The following is a 13,629-nucleotide window of genomic DNA, read 5'->3' as shown; positions in this document are numbered from 1 at the left end:
GAATCAGAGTCAAATAGAGTTGAATTCATGCATAACAGAGATAAATGAGGACACGCTAATTGTTGACAAAATGTGCTTTGTGGCCTTCATCTGTAAAACTATGAACTTGGCAATTCAACAAAAGAAAAAAAGTGATAGAATTAAGACCATTGTAGAGGCAGCTATAGAGATTCTGGGGATCAAAGAAGCGAAGGCAGATTTGATTCATAAAATGTTAAATCCTCCCAACTACGATGTTCGGAGTGATTAACCTCCTAATGGTGTTGCATATCCTACAATGGAATGCCAGAAGTTTAATAGCAAATGGGCAAGAGTTCAAGAAGGTGGTGGCTGATCTGAAAGATAGGCCAGATGTTATTTACATTCAAGAAACTTGGCTAAAGCCACAATTGGACTTTGTAATTCCAGGGTACAGCTCTGTCAGATGTGATAGAACTGGGAAACAAGGTGGGGGGGGGGGTGTAACATTTATTAAGGAGGCACTAGCATTTAGGAAGATTAATGTTCCAGAGCAGTATGAATGTGTTATGATAGAAGTATGCAGTCCCAGAGGAGAGATCAAGGTGGTGAACTTTTATAATCCTTATAAAAAGCTGTCTTTGGAAATGTTTCATGAGATATCAGGAAATGCTGGGAAAAGAGAAATTTGGTGTGGAGATTTTAATGCTCATAATACACTGTGGGGAAGTGAGTGCACAGATTTCAACGGAAGGGTAGTTGAAGAATTTATAGAGGAAAGAGCATTAATTTGTCTTAATGATGGAAGAGGCACTAGAGTAGATGTTACTCAAAATTTAGTATCCTGTTTAGATCTCACCTTAGTCTCAGGAAATATGAGTAATTTGTGTGAATGGAATATAATGAATGACTCTAACATAGGGAGTGATCATTACCCAATATTATGCTCATTAAATTGTAGTATCTTTACACAGAAGAGTAATTCAACAGAAAGATGGTGTTTTCCTAAAGCTAATTGGGGAATATTTAAAGAATGTTGTAGGAAGGCATGTGAAGATATAACTATTTAAGGGGATGTGGACAGCTGCGCGGGAGTAGTGACCTCCATGATTATTGGTGCTGTATCAATATGCATTCCTAAGAGTAAGGGGAATGGGAAAAAGAAAATGGTCCCATTGTGGAATGAGGAATGTAAAAATGCCATTAAAGAAAGAAATTGCGCCTTCAGAAAGGCAAGAAGCCTCCTGACTCAACATAATTTGATCGACTATCAAAGAAAGAGAGCGATAGTTCGGAAAGTAATTAAGTCAGCCAAGAGGAATGCCTGGAGGAAATTCTGCTCATCTATTGGAAGAGAAATACAGGTGCGTGATGTTTGGGCAATGATCAATAAAATGAGTGGGAAAAGGAAATCAGGTATAATCCCAGTTTTGATAGACGGAGAATATCGGGCAATTACAAATAAGGAGAACGCTGAGTTATTGGGGAAGAAGTTTGCAAATGTTCACAGTGGAAGTCATTTATATGAGATGCACAGACAGAGAAAAGAAGAAATGTTAGCAGTACATACAGACGTTAAAAAGAAAAAGGGCAGTGAGGGCACTCCCCTTGATATGGAGTTTACAATACAAGAGCTGAAAACAGCAATAGAGGGAAGTGGGGATTCTGCACCAGGACAAGACCAATTATGCTATGCTATGTTTAAACAATTACCAGAGGAAGCCTTCGAAATGGTGCGTAAACTGTTTAATATGATTTGGAGGGAATGTGTAATGCCAAGCAGCTGGAAGAGTGCTTTGATTCTACCTTTTGGCAAACCTGGTAAAGACCTAGCTAATGCTGGCAATTACAGACCAATAGCGCTGACGTCGCACTTGTGCAAGTGGATGGAAAAGATCATCACGCGCAGATTAACTTACTTCTTAGAGCACAGGGGCTTGCTTAATAAATCGCAGAATGGGTTTTATAAAGGTAGATCAACAACTGACGCTTTAATAAAAGTTAGCAATGAGGCAAAGAAAGCAATAAGTATGAAGGAGGTTATGGCAATAGTTTATTTTGATATAGAGAAAGCATACGACTCCATGTGGAGAGAGGGCCTGTTGATTAAAATGAATAAATTGGGTATTGGTGGAAGGATGTACAACTGGGTATTAGATTTTTTGTCTAGCAGGGTATTCAAAGTAAAAGTTGGAGATGCTGTGTCAGATGAATTTAGTATTGTAAATGGGATCCCACAAGGGAGTGCCATTAGCCCTATTCTATTTAATATTATGATTAATGACATATTTTTGGATATTGGAAGAGATATGGGCTCCCTGCTGTATGCTGATGATGGGGCGGTATGGAAAAGAGGAAAGAATATTGGGTATGTGAGCAGTAGCATGCAAAAAGCTATAGATAAGGTTGAAAAGTGGTCGTATGACTGGGGATTTAAAATGTCAGTGGATAAGTCGTGCTACATGCTATTCACCAGGAAAAGAAATGTAGTCAATTGGAATCTTAAATTATATGGACGAGGTATGGAGAGGGTAGCAGAGTTTAAATACTTAGGCTTGTGGTTTGATGGGAAATGTTTGTGGAGAACTCATATTAAGCCCATTGAAACTAAATGCAGAAAGGTGATCAATGTTATGAAAGCAGTTTCTGGGCATGAATGGGGTGCAGATAAACAGTCACTACTGGATATATATAGGGCCATTATAAGATCAAGTATAGATTATGGGTGCATGGTGTATGGAGCAGCTGCTAAAAGCACACTAGAAATATTATATAGAATTCAGTCCAGAGCTCTCAGATTATGCACGGGTGCAATTAAGTCCACACCAAACATCGCACTTCTGGTGGAAGCGGACGAACTGCCATTAAAATTAAGACGGGCCAAGCTAGCATTGGCATATTGGGTGAAGCTTAAGGGTTCGGGAGAGGAACTTCCTGCAGTCAATGTGCTGCAGGAATGTTGGGAATACACACACAATAAAGGGAAAAGGTTTGGGTGGAGCATTAACTCAGTAGCCAATGAATTCGGATTAAATAAGTATGACTATGGTCCCAGTGTGATGTGGGGAAATGTTCCTCCGTGGATTTTACCAGCCAACAAGGTGGACTTATCACTCATAGAGCAAAGGAAAAAATGGGTGGGGAAAAACTGTGACATTGGACAGCAGACACAAGAATACATGAACAACACATATTATAACTATCTGCAAATATACACCGATGGGTCGAAAGACAATGGGAATGGTCACGTGAAAGAATTAATGACAGACAGTCTGTCTTCACGGCGGAAGTTACTGCTATAATCCTGGGGCTGCAATGGGTGGAAGAGGTCAGGCCGGAGAGAGTGGTTATCTGCTCAGACTCTGCAGCAGCATTAAACAGCATTAAGTCCAAACGATCTATTCGAGAGGACTTAGTGCTGGAAATATCTATGATAATGCTGAGACTCCAAAGGCTGGGTACTAGTGTGCATTTTTGCTGGGTTCCTGCTCATATAGGTGTGGAGGGAAATGAGAGAGCGGACAGGATCGCTAAGAAAGCCCTTAAACTTAAAAAGGAGGAAATCCTGAGTATTCCGTTTGGAAAAGGGGACGCGAAAGCTGTTATTAGAGAGGCAGTGAGGGAATTATGGCAGAGGGAGTGGGACAACAACTGCAAAGGAAGACACTATCACAATATACAAAAATCCATTCATGTTAAGTTTTTCAAAGGGAAGTGTCGGAGAGAGGAGGTAATCATATCAAGGCTAAGATTGGGACACACAGGACTGAATGCAACTCTGTTTTTAATGGCAAAAGTGGGAACAGATAAGTGTATTTTTCGTAATGAGACTGAGGATGTGGAGCATATTATCATGAAGTGCCGTAAATACAACTATGAAAGGAAACTTTTGAAGGCAAAAATTTCTCAGCTGGGATGGAGGTGGAGTCTGGAGGGAGTTCTGGCAGCGAACCAGGTGGGTCATGAGGGTCATGAGGGTTATAGGGCTTTGTGCGATTTGCCAAAGATACAGGACTAGGACGCAGGATTTAGGTATAGGTTTGTTTGGGTATTAAGTAGATTGGCTGTTAATGGGTAGTGTTTTGGTTTGTTGCTTTGAGGTGCTTTGTTGTTGTTTTGTTTGTTTTGTTTCTATTTGCTTTGTTGGTTTGGTTTATTCATTTATTTATTTTGTTTTGTTTCTTTGTTAGTTAGAACAGTTAGTCCTGAATCTGCACACTCCGGTACAGTAGGTGGCGGTATGCACCTAGGCAAATTGGTTACGATCCGCCAGTCAAATTTATAGAAGAAGAAGCTGAGACAGAAGGAATGAGTCAACTAATGGTACAGCCAAAGAAGCCACTGGTACCGTAGCTATTATTTATTCATTTGTTGGCGAAAATTGTTTAAAGTTTCTTTTACATTCTGATTGTATAACTTTTTGCTTTTTTGTGTTCGAAGGTTTTCAACCTTGATGGATCAACCAGCCAACAATTGGAAAAAAAAACCCAATAAAAGATTGAGCTGTGTTTGAACAGAGTTGTCCCGTGCGTCCTTTGGGATCATGTACCAGGTCATTGCAAGTTGGACCAAGAGTTGACCGGGAATACATGGGAATATGAAGCCGTGCTAGCTGTGGAGGAACGGGAAGATGCGCTCAGAGACCTCTTTCTCGCAGCACAGGAAGGTACAACTTTTCCAGAGACAACTCTAAGCAGATTAGCAGTGTACAAAGACTTTGACTCTGGACTTCTTGTCTGTGGAGGGAGGATTCAGATGTTTGATGATGACAAGACTGCAGTGCCAGTTTTGCCATATGAAGCATGGGTGTTTACATTATTGGCACGAGAAGCCCATAACTCAAACCACGAGTGAGGTGCGGGTACCCTTCTCAGAATGAGGAAAAAAGCCTGGGTGATAAAAGGCAGAAGACTTGGCAAGAAAATAGTAGACAGCTGTGTGGTCTGCAGGAAAAACAAGGCAAAGTGATGTCAACAAATCATGAGAGAACTTCCACCAGAGCAAACGGGCACAGCTGCACCGTTTGAATTCACAACAGTGGACCTGTTCGGCCCTTATGAAGTGAGGGACGAGGTAAAGAAAAGAGTCAGATGCAAAGTGTGGGGAATTGTGTTCTGTTGCATGGCCTCCAGAGCCATACACACTGATGTGGTGAGTGTCCCTCCCCTCTGGCAGGAGGCTGAGGTCCATCAGGACTAAGAACTCACGCCACACTAACAGTTTCTTCCCGTCGGCAGTCGGGCTCATCAATAGAGCCCGGGTTCCCCACTGACTGACTATCACAGGACTATTCACGGACCATTCTTTCGGACCATTTATTTTTATTTTTATTCCTTTCTCTCCTCCTACCGGTTACTCCACTGCATAATTCATATTCATATTTAAACACTCATGCCACATACACTTAACTTTAACTTAAACGCACACGTCACTTTAACATGCCACATACACTTAACTTTAATACACTTAATACAAACACTTAACTTTAACTTTAACTTAAACACACACGTCACTTTAACATACACTTACATTAATGTTATCTGAGCACTTTATCCTCATCTTATTTAGACTTTTTGCACTGTTGCTGTCGTTGATTGTTGTTTGTCTCGTCTAATGTCTAATGTATGCACCTTCCACCCAACTAAATTGCTCGTCTGTGCAAACATTCCTGGCAATAAATGGTTTCTGATTCTGACCAGTCATCAGAAGGATTCCTGCTGGCTTACCAGAGGTTCACTTCGCTGAGGGGATACCCCAGAAAACTGTGGTCAGACCCTGGCACTAACTTTGTTGGGGCCAAGCCTGCTCTGGAGCAGCTTCACACATTTTTGGACAAACTCAACAAGTCTGAGCTAGAAGAAAACGCTGCCAAGTATGGAACGGAGTGGTCTTGGCGAATCCACCCTGCAGACTCTCCCCATAGAAATGAGGCAGCGGTCAAGATTGTGAAGCAGGCCTTGAACAACCTTGGTGGGAGTGGAGGTTTCACCTGGGGGGAATTCCAAACATTTCTTGAAAACACCTGCAAAGGGAAGCTCTCAGAGCAAACATTTTCAGCTGAGACAGAGAAGGAAGGAGTCAACTAATGGTACAGCCAAAGAAGCCACTGGTACCGTAGCTATTATTTATTCATTTGTTGGCGAAAATTGTTTATTTTACATTCTGATTGTATAACTTTGTGCTTTTTTGTGTTCGAAGGTTTTCAACCTTGATGGATCAACCAGCCAACAATTGGAAAAAAAACCCCAATAAAAGATTGAGCTGTGTTTGAACCGAGTTGTCCCGTGCGTCCTTTGGGATCATGTACCAGGTCATTGCAAGTTGGACCAAGAGTTGACCGGGAATACATAGGAACTTGACACACACACACACACACACACACACACACACACACACACACACACACACACACACACACACACACACACACACACACACAGAACTGAATGAACTATCTCCTGTACTGCTGTTTTGTATTAGCCTGCCTTACTTAAAGCATCCAGGTCTCAGATTGCTGTTACATGACCAACTCAAACATGTGAGAGTGAACAGCAACGAGAGGAGCAACGTGCAGTCGAAAGGATCCTCATATGACAACACGCCTTGCTGCTCTCTTGATTAATGACCTTAATGATAACACCATAAACGTAAAGTGCATGTCTGTAGAAAAGATATTTATTTATTTATTTATGTTATTTCAAAAGCTATTTCCCTGATGAAAGACTGTAGGAACAGGCACAGATGGTGCTGTGCTTTAGGAGGGTTTTAAGTTACTTTTCTCTGGCTTGTTGCAAATTGCGCTCGATAATTATAGCAGTCAAAGGAACCAAATTCCAAACCTTCTCCGGCAAAATGAATCCCTTCAAGTTCGAATCTGAAACTAATGAGAAACAAAAGGCCCTCTGCACAGACATCCAGGTTTAATATGCCGCCAGCAACCAGGACCTCGACTGATCTGATCATTGATTGAGACAAATCAGTCAGACAAGGATTCTGAAATTTGTTCAAAATTGCAAAAGCTAGTCTTGGGCTGGAAGATGTCCCCTACGGCAGGCAAGTTTATGAGAATTAGTTTTACATTTGAAGTGAATAAAACGAGGGTGAAGTCTGGAGGTTTGCTGCTGTGTGTTTTGACTTAATGCCAGGACTCGTGAAACACAGCTGCTGCAGAGTCTGCCTATAGTTTTAATCAAAATATGATGTGGCTTGTTACCATGACTTCAACTCCGATATCCAACCCTGCATTAGCCAAAAGATTTGATCTCTGACTCATGCTGTTCATCTGAAGGCTCACCCACATGAAGTAAAAATGGACTCAAAAATGAGGACAGAATGCAAACACAACCAATGAGGTTACCTGGTTATACTCTGAGAATGGCCTATAAACAAATCTGTTTATAATTACTTAATTAATTAAGAAATAGTCTTTTCATTCTACATCTTTGTATCTTTGTTATTTATCCACAGAATAAAATATCACTTTAGAATAACCTCAAATAGCTCACATAGCACTTGCAATGTGACTATCACAGCTGTCTCCTTCACTTCATGCCGGGTTCTGTAAACAGCAGGTGTTCATATGAGGCAACATCGTTTTTCCACATCATACAAATTATATTATTCATTGTCACTTAAATATCACAAAGAAATCAGCTTGAGATCTAAAATGCTTCAGAACATGTATTTTATATATTTTATCATGGGATTGTGTTAAAACACCATGAGACACAATTTGACTCAATATAATTAATTCTCATTTTATTTTAAATGATGTGGTTTTATATTCTTGAGTCCTTATTGTTCCATAATTGAGATGCTATCAAAATATTAATGTTGCGTCTTTGTTACCCACTTTAGTTAGAAATATACTTTAAGTAGAATACACACATCAAATCAAACCAGAAATCCTATCATTGCAGTTTAGTAAACATACTGCACGATTTGATGTATAAATAAAGAGACGCTGGAACAAAATCCCCTTCAGTATTTTTTCATGTTTTTAGAGCCCAGTTTGAATGCCAGATGCCGGCAGGGTTTGGTGCAGCAGATCATTTTCACACCCAATGGCCCTAAAACAGAACTATATTTTGGATTTGAGTGGAGATCCCAAAATTGCCATGTACCAGATATGTCCGGCTGAGATTTTGGGAAATGTGTGAAGTTATGGACAGGACATTTATTATACTGTATATATTTCCATTTGATTAAATTGTATGAGATTTTGAGAAGTGGAATTTGCCACCCTGCGACCACCCAAACACAGGCAGAGAGTTTTCTAGACTGAGATCAATTCTTGATGTTCTGAGTTTGTACTCATGGTTGAATGCACTTATTGTAAATGGACTCGTACTTGTATAGCGCCTTTCTAGTCTTCCGACCACTCAAAGCGCTTTAACACTACATGACATCATTCACCCATTCACACACTGATGAGAGCAGCTACCATGCAAGGTGCCACATCAGCATTATCAACCATTCATACATCGCAGGCGCAGCTACGGGAGCAATTTAGGGTTAAGTGTCTTGCTCAAGGACACAACGACTTGGGCTAACGGAGCCGGGGATCGAACCACCGATCCTCTGATTGAAGGATGACCCTGCTCACCACTGAGCCCTTCATTGTAAGTCGCTTTGGATAAAAGTGTCAGCTAAATAAAATGTAATGTAAATGCTTCTGGGTGATGATAGAAAATGATATTTCATGGAGCAAACGTTTGTGGTCATTGCCATTATGTTTTGGTAACAGACATTACAGCATTACTGACTGAATTTGGATAAAAAGTTAATTCTAAGCTTTTGACAACATTTACATCAAGTCCTATAAAATGCTCCGTTGCACAGTAGTAGTTAAAAAGAAAAGATTGTCCAGAGTCGTCTGAAGCTTTTTCATATGATGTATCCAATAATTGAAATCTATTCTTAAATTGTGATTTAACTACACACTCAATCACATTTCAACTTTATATCATGATTATGATGTCCAAGTCAGTTTTCCCTGACTGAGCATCACTCTGCATGCATGCCTTTAAGGTGGTCACCTCTTTCTTCATACAGCAGATTCATACAGGCCTCATGGGATTATGAGCTGATCAGAAGCGTGTGTTAGTCGGCCAGTGGTCAAAGGGGCCGTCATAAGTCTGCTAAATCACTAACTGGCTTAATGAGATATTAATCATTTTCCATTCTGCACCGGAAGGGGAGGCAGAGGAAGAACTGATAGAAGAGAGAGGACAAAGAGGAAAACATGAATGGTAAACATAGGAGGGGACTGAGGCAGTTAAGTAGACAGATTCAGTAATCTGAGAGTAATGGATAGATGAACAAGAGTGGGAGCAACAAACAAGGCAAAAGGTCACAAAGAAGAAAACTGTAGGCCTTCATGATCAATTTAAAATTGCTTCTTGCATGTTATATTAGGGATGACTTGCTAGCATGTAATTCATGAGAAACATCAATGTGGGCTGACGTCAATGTCACAAGCACGCTCAGGATAACAAACACATCTCATTATTTCATGAACTTGCACTTCTCTGGTTTGTTTCAACACATTTCAGGTAAGGCTCCATTCAGTCTTGACAAAAAAAGCTAATCGTGTAATGCTATCAGCTGTGTTTCTGTCCTTTGTTGAAGATTAAAGCACATCTTTTTTTTATTTTACAAAAATCTCTTTCTGTATGAATTCAAGTCCCATCAATGCACATTACTGACTTTGCTTCTTCCCCGGAGTCTATTTTTTTAATGTATTTATTTATAAATTATTTTATTTACACCTAATTGAAAGTAGCTAAATCTGATGTAGAGCATCTAAACAGACAGATAGATAGATAGATAGATAGATAGATAGATAGATAGATAGATAGATAGATAGATAGATACACCCTATCTCTCTCTTTCCCCCTCTCTCTCTCTGCAACCTCCATTCATTTACTGACAACTAATCCACTGCCCAGATTAATCCCTCAACCTCCACACACACACACAACTCAGACACACAACAACATTCTGCTTGTGCGCACTCAGCCCCTCACACACACACACATACACACACACACACACACACACACACACACACACACACACAATCTCTTATATAAAATAAAACATACTCAAATACACGTAGCACAGTACACACTGTGAAAACACGAGTTCAATAACATTCATAAATGATTGTTCTACTCGTATGGATGGGATGAAAATGCTGATGTAAAACAGAGGAACAGAACTGGTAAACAAAAAATGAAACCATTTTCTACAAATTTCCATGTTAAGTTCATGTGAGGACTTCTTGTGTTCCCCGAGATGTCTGTTTCTCTCCTTGGCCCCGTGTTTCGTTATGAAGGAGCCGATCAAACAACACCTACATGCGCTCTAAAAAAGGAAGCAGTGTTTGTGGAAATACTACAGTGGTGAGAGAGGAAAACTGTGCCCCAGAACTTGAATGACTTATTCTTTTAAATAACTTATGGCCTCTGTAGTATATATGTTGTTAAAGTCCTGTAAATGTATAATAAGCCGCACACAATTCTGCTTACTTACATAGCAACAAATTGAAGTGGCACATTTTGACTGTGTGTGAGGAGCACAGTGAGGGTGGACAGAGCAGAAATGGATTATGCTGCGGGAGTAGTTTCAGAAGTTGCTATGGACACTGATGCTTTTGAAACACTGGTTTTGTGTGGAGCATTACTTAATCATGTTTTCTATAAATGGCTATTAAACCAAAGGATCACTTAATTAGCTTTTCGAATTTGAGTACAATGTGGCACAGCATTTTCAAAACATTTTGAGGGAGAAGAATTAGTTTCCGCCTGAAATGAACTCTTTCACACATTTAGTTTTGCTGCCAAAGAGTGCATTTATGGACTGGACTAAATATTATTTTAGATAAAATTGTGTGCTCCATATCCTCATAAACTACCAGTACTTTGTACAACTGCAGTATAACAACAACCACAATGACCTGAGACATCTCATCTCTGAAAGCAGAAAAGAGCAGCGTGTCATGTGACTCCTACAGAGATGCAAAAAGCTGCACAAACATTCACCACACACACACACACACACACACACACACACACACACACACACACACACACACACACACACACACACACACACACAGATGCTGTACATTATGCAGTGAGTGATGACGTGGACAGCGTGAATAATCCCCATCTGTTGAGGGAACATGCTACGTTTCATTGTCTGTCTCTCACTACACACACACATACATATAAAATCCCCAATGAAGCACAAAAAAAAAAGAAATCTTGCCAGCCTCAAAGAAAAGAGGTAATGTCGGTAATTATACCCACATATGTACTAGAGCAGATATATATCATCTCACTTCTGGGTCTAATTTAAACATGTGCCTATAATTTATTTATTATATTTTGTTATGACTACAAACACAAAAATCTAGCTCTATACTTTTGGGTAGAACCGAATAATAAATGGTTGACCGAGCTAAAAAGCTACATGCTAATAACATACATCTTTGTTATCAAAGGCTCAAAGTTTTTTATCTTTGTCAAAAACCTGATTTGCGTGTAATAGCGCATTACGAGCAGCCAAGCGGAAAAGGTTCTGAGTTTTTGGGTCGGACATATTGTGAATTTCTGACTCTTGACGAAATTAACTTGACAAGTGTAAAGAAACTAGTGTCAAAAAAGCTGCAAAGTCCCAATCATTAACAATTTAATTGACGAAAAATACAAATGTGCCTTTAATTTAGTCTTTATTGAAAGTTATAAAACGGGTAGATCAAATCAAGCATTCTAATTGGTTGAGAGTGAGTCACGAGGTGTACCTTATTCAGCCATAAAGTACTGTACAGCCTGTTTACATTTACAGCGTTCCATATCAGTGCGCAACTAAAATAACAGGTAGATTTAAATTGTGTGACCGTTAGTTGTCATTTCAAGCTTGACAGTTACCAAACAAGTTTCGTGTAAACTTTGATATTGTAACGTCCACAGTAACGACTCGCAGACGTTGGTATCGTGATATTTTCAGTGAGAGATAATTACGTCGGTAATTTCCCGATGCGAGGCAAGTTCTCTAAACATCATGGAGGAGAAAAATGACGGAGAAAAGAAGGACTGAAGCAGCGAGAGCACTTCTTTACATCGGTGGCTGCGTGTCATCCTCCATCCTGCTTTCAACCGGCCTGGCAGTCAGTTTTATAGTCCCATATGCGCCATACACACACGGGACTATTTTCTCTTTCGCTGAAATGCGATACACAACGTTTGGTGGCTACAACTATTTTGTGCTGAAAGGGAGCTTACTATTACTATTTATAAAGTCGCAGGTACCCGTATTATAAAAGCAATAAGGTACGAGAGGCAGTACTGTGTCGTGCAATAATGTACTGTTCAAGGGTGTTGTTAGGGCAAACCCTTGAACTGTACATTATTGCACGACACAGTACTGCCTCTCGTACCTTATTGCTTAATTATGAAAGGATAAACCGCATATATTTGTACCTGGTTTCACCTGAAACTTTACTAATATGTCACACACAAAAAACTAGCTGATTTAGGATGTTTATAGGGTGGGATATTAGGGCTTAACTATCTTGGAATAAATGTGTGAACGTGTCCAAGTCAGAACAAAGGATATGTCTGTGTTCTGCCAATATTACACGAATGCAGCATAAAACAGGTAGTTAGTCTGAAGACACAGACTCACAAGTGTGTACTGTTATTCTGGCTGATTAGACCTCCGCTCCAGTTGAAATATGGCAAAGTTATGCTGGAAAACAGTATACCACACTCTTCATTGGACAGGTCACAGTAGGAAAAGCACAGGCGTAAATACCTAAATGAATGCTGCTAAGGTGACCAATGACAAGAGGGTCTCTGAGTAGTTTACTATTCTTGCAGAAATCGCCAAATGTCAAAAGTTTATGGTGTTCCTTCTGGTCTTTGTGTCTAAATCTGGTATATTGGAGGGATCCTTGATCATGCTCATCAATTTGCGTGTGGTAAACAAAAGACAAAAACAGAAGAAAACTGTGGGTTTCTTAAACCGCTTGCTTTGTTGTGGATTTCAACAGGAACATCATTTGAGTGGATTGTGTAATCAAATCTTAGTTGGATTCATACATAGTATTGTATTCAATGGTAATAATTATTATGTTGTCAATAGTTTGATGCTGTCAGATTACACTGCAATTTTGGCACCAAAACAAACTATGTTTCATCTCTCACTGCCTTTCTGTCTTTTTAACTCAGTGCTGCTCTCACACCATGGGGAGCTGCTGACACACAGGGGGATCTGCAGTGTGTGTGTGTGTGTGTGTGTGTGTGTGTGTGTGTGTGTGTGTGTGTGTGTGTGTGTGTGTGTGCGTGCGTGTGTGTGTGTGTGTGTGTGTGTGTACCAGTAAATGTGTGCATCAAAAAGACAATGAGACATCCATCTAAATATTGCCCGGGAAAACCCTCTGACGCAGTTCACACATCAAGCCAATCACACTCATGCAAAGGTGTTGAGTCGAGCCTTTGTGTGTCAGCTATGACAAATAGTGGCACGAGCAACTAGCAGCACAGTGCAAGTGTGAAAAAACTAAACTATCTGCATGACTTGATACCATTTGGGTAAAGTAAGAAGATGTGACAGCATCACTTTTATCCAAACATAGTCTAGTGCTGTGGCATTAGTGACGTG

General features: G+C 40.1%; 1 protein-coding gene across 1 annotated transcript in view; it reads right to left on the bottom strand.

The window, feature by feature from the left end:
- cacna1db (calcium channel, voltage-dependent, L type, alpha 1D subunit, b) overlaps positions 1-13,629 on the bottom strand; it is a gene marked incomplete at both ends in the record, with an annotated part of 76,073 nt that overhangs the window by 59,266 nt on the left and 3,178 nt on the right. The gene's annotated exons all lie outside the window — the stretch shown is intronic.

This window comes from Taurulus bubalis (assembly GCF_910589615.1).
Source record: "Taurulus bubalis genome assembly, chromosome: 11".
Taxonomy (NCBI): domain Eukaryota; kingdom Metazoa; phylum Chordata; class Actinopteri; order Perciformes; family Cottidae; genus Taurulus; species Taurulus bubalis.
The sequence above is the reverse complement of the archived record's forward strand: the minus strand, read 5'-3'. Positions and strand labels throughout refer to the sequence as shown.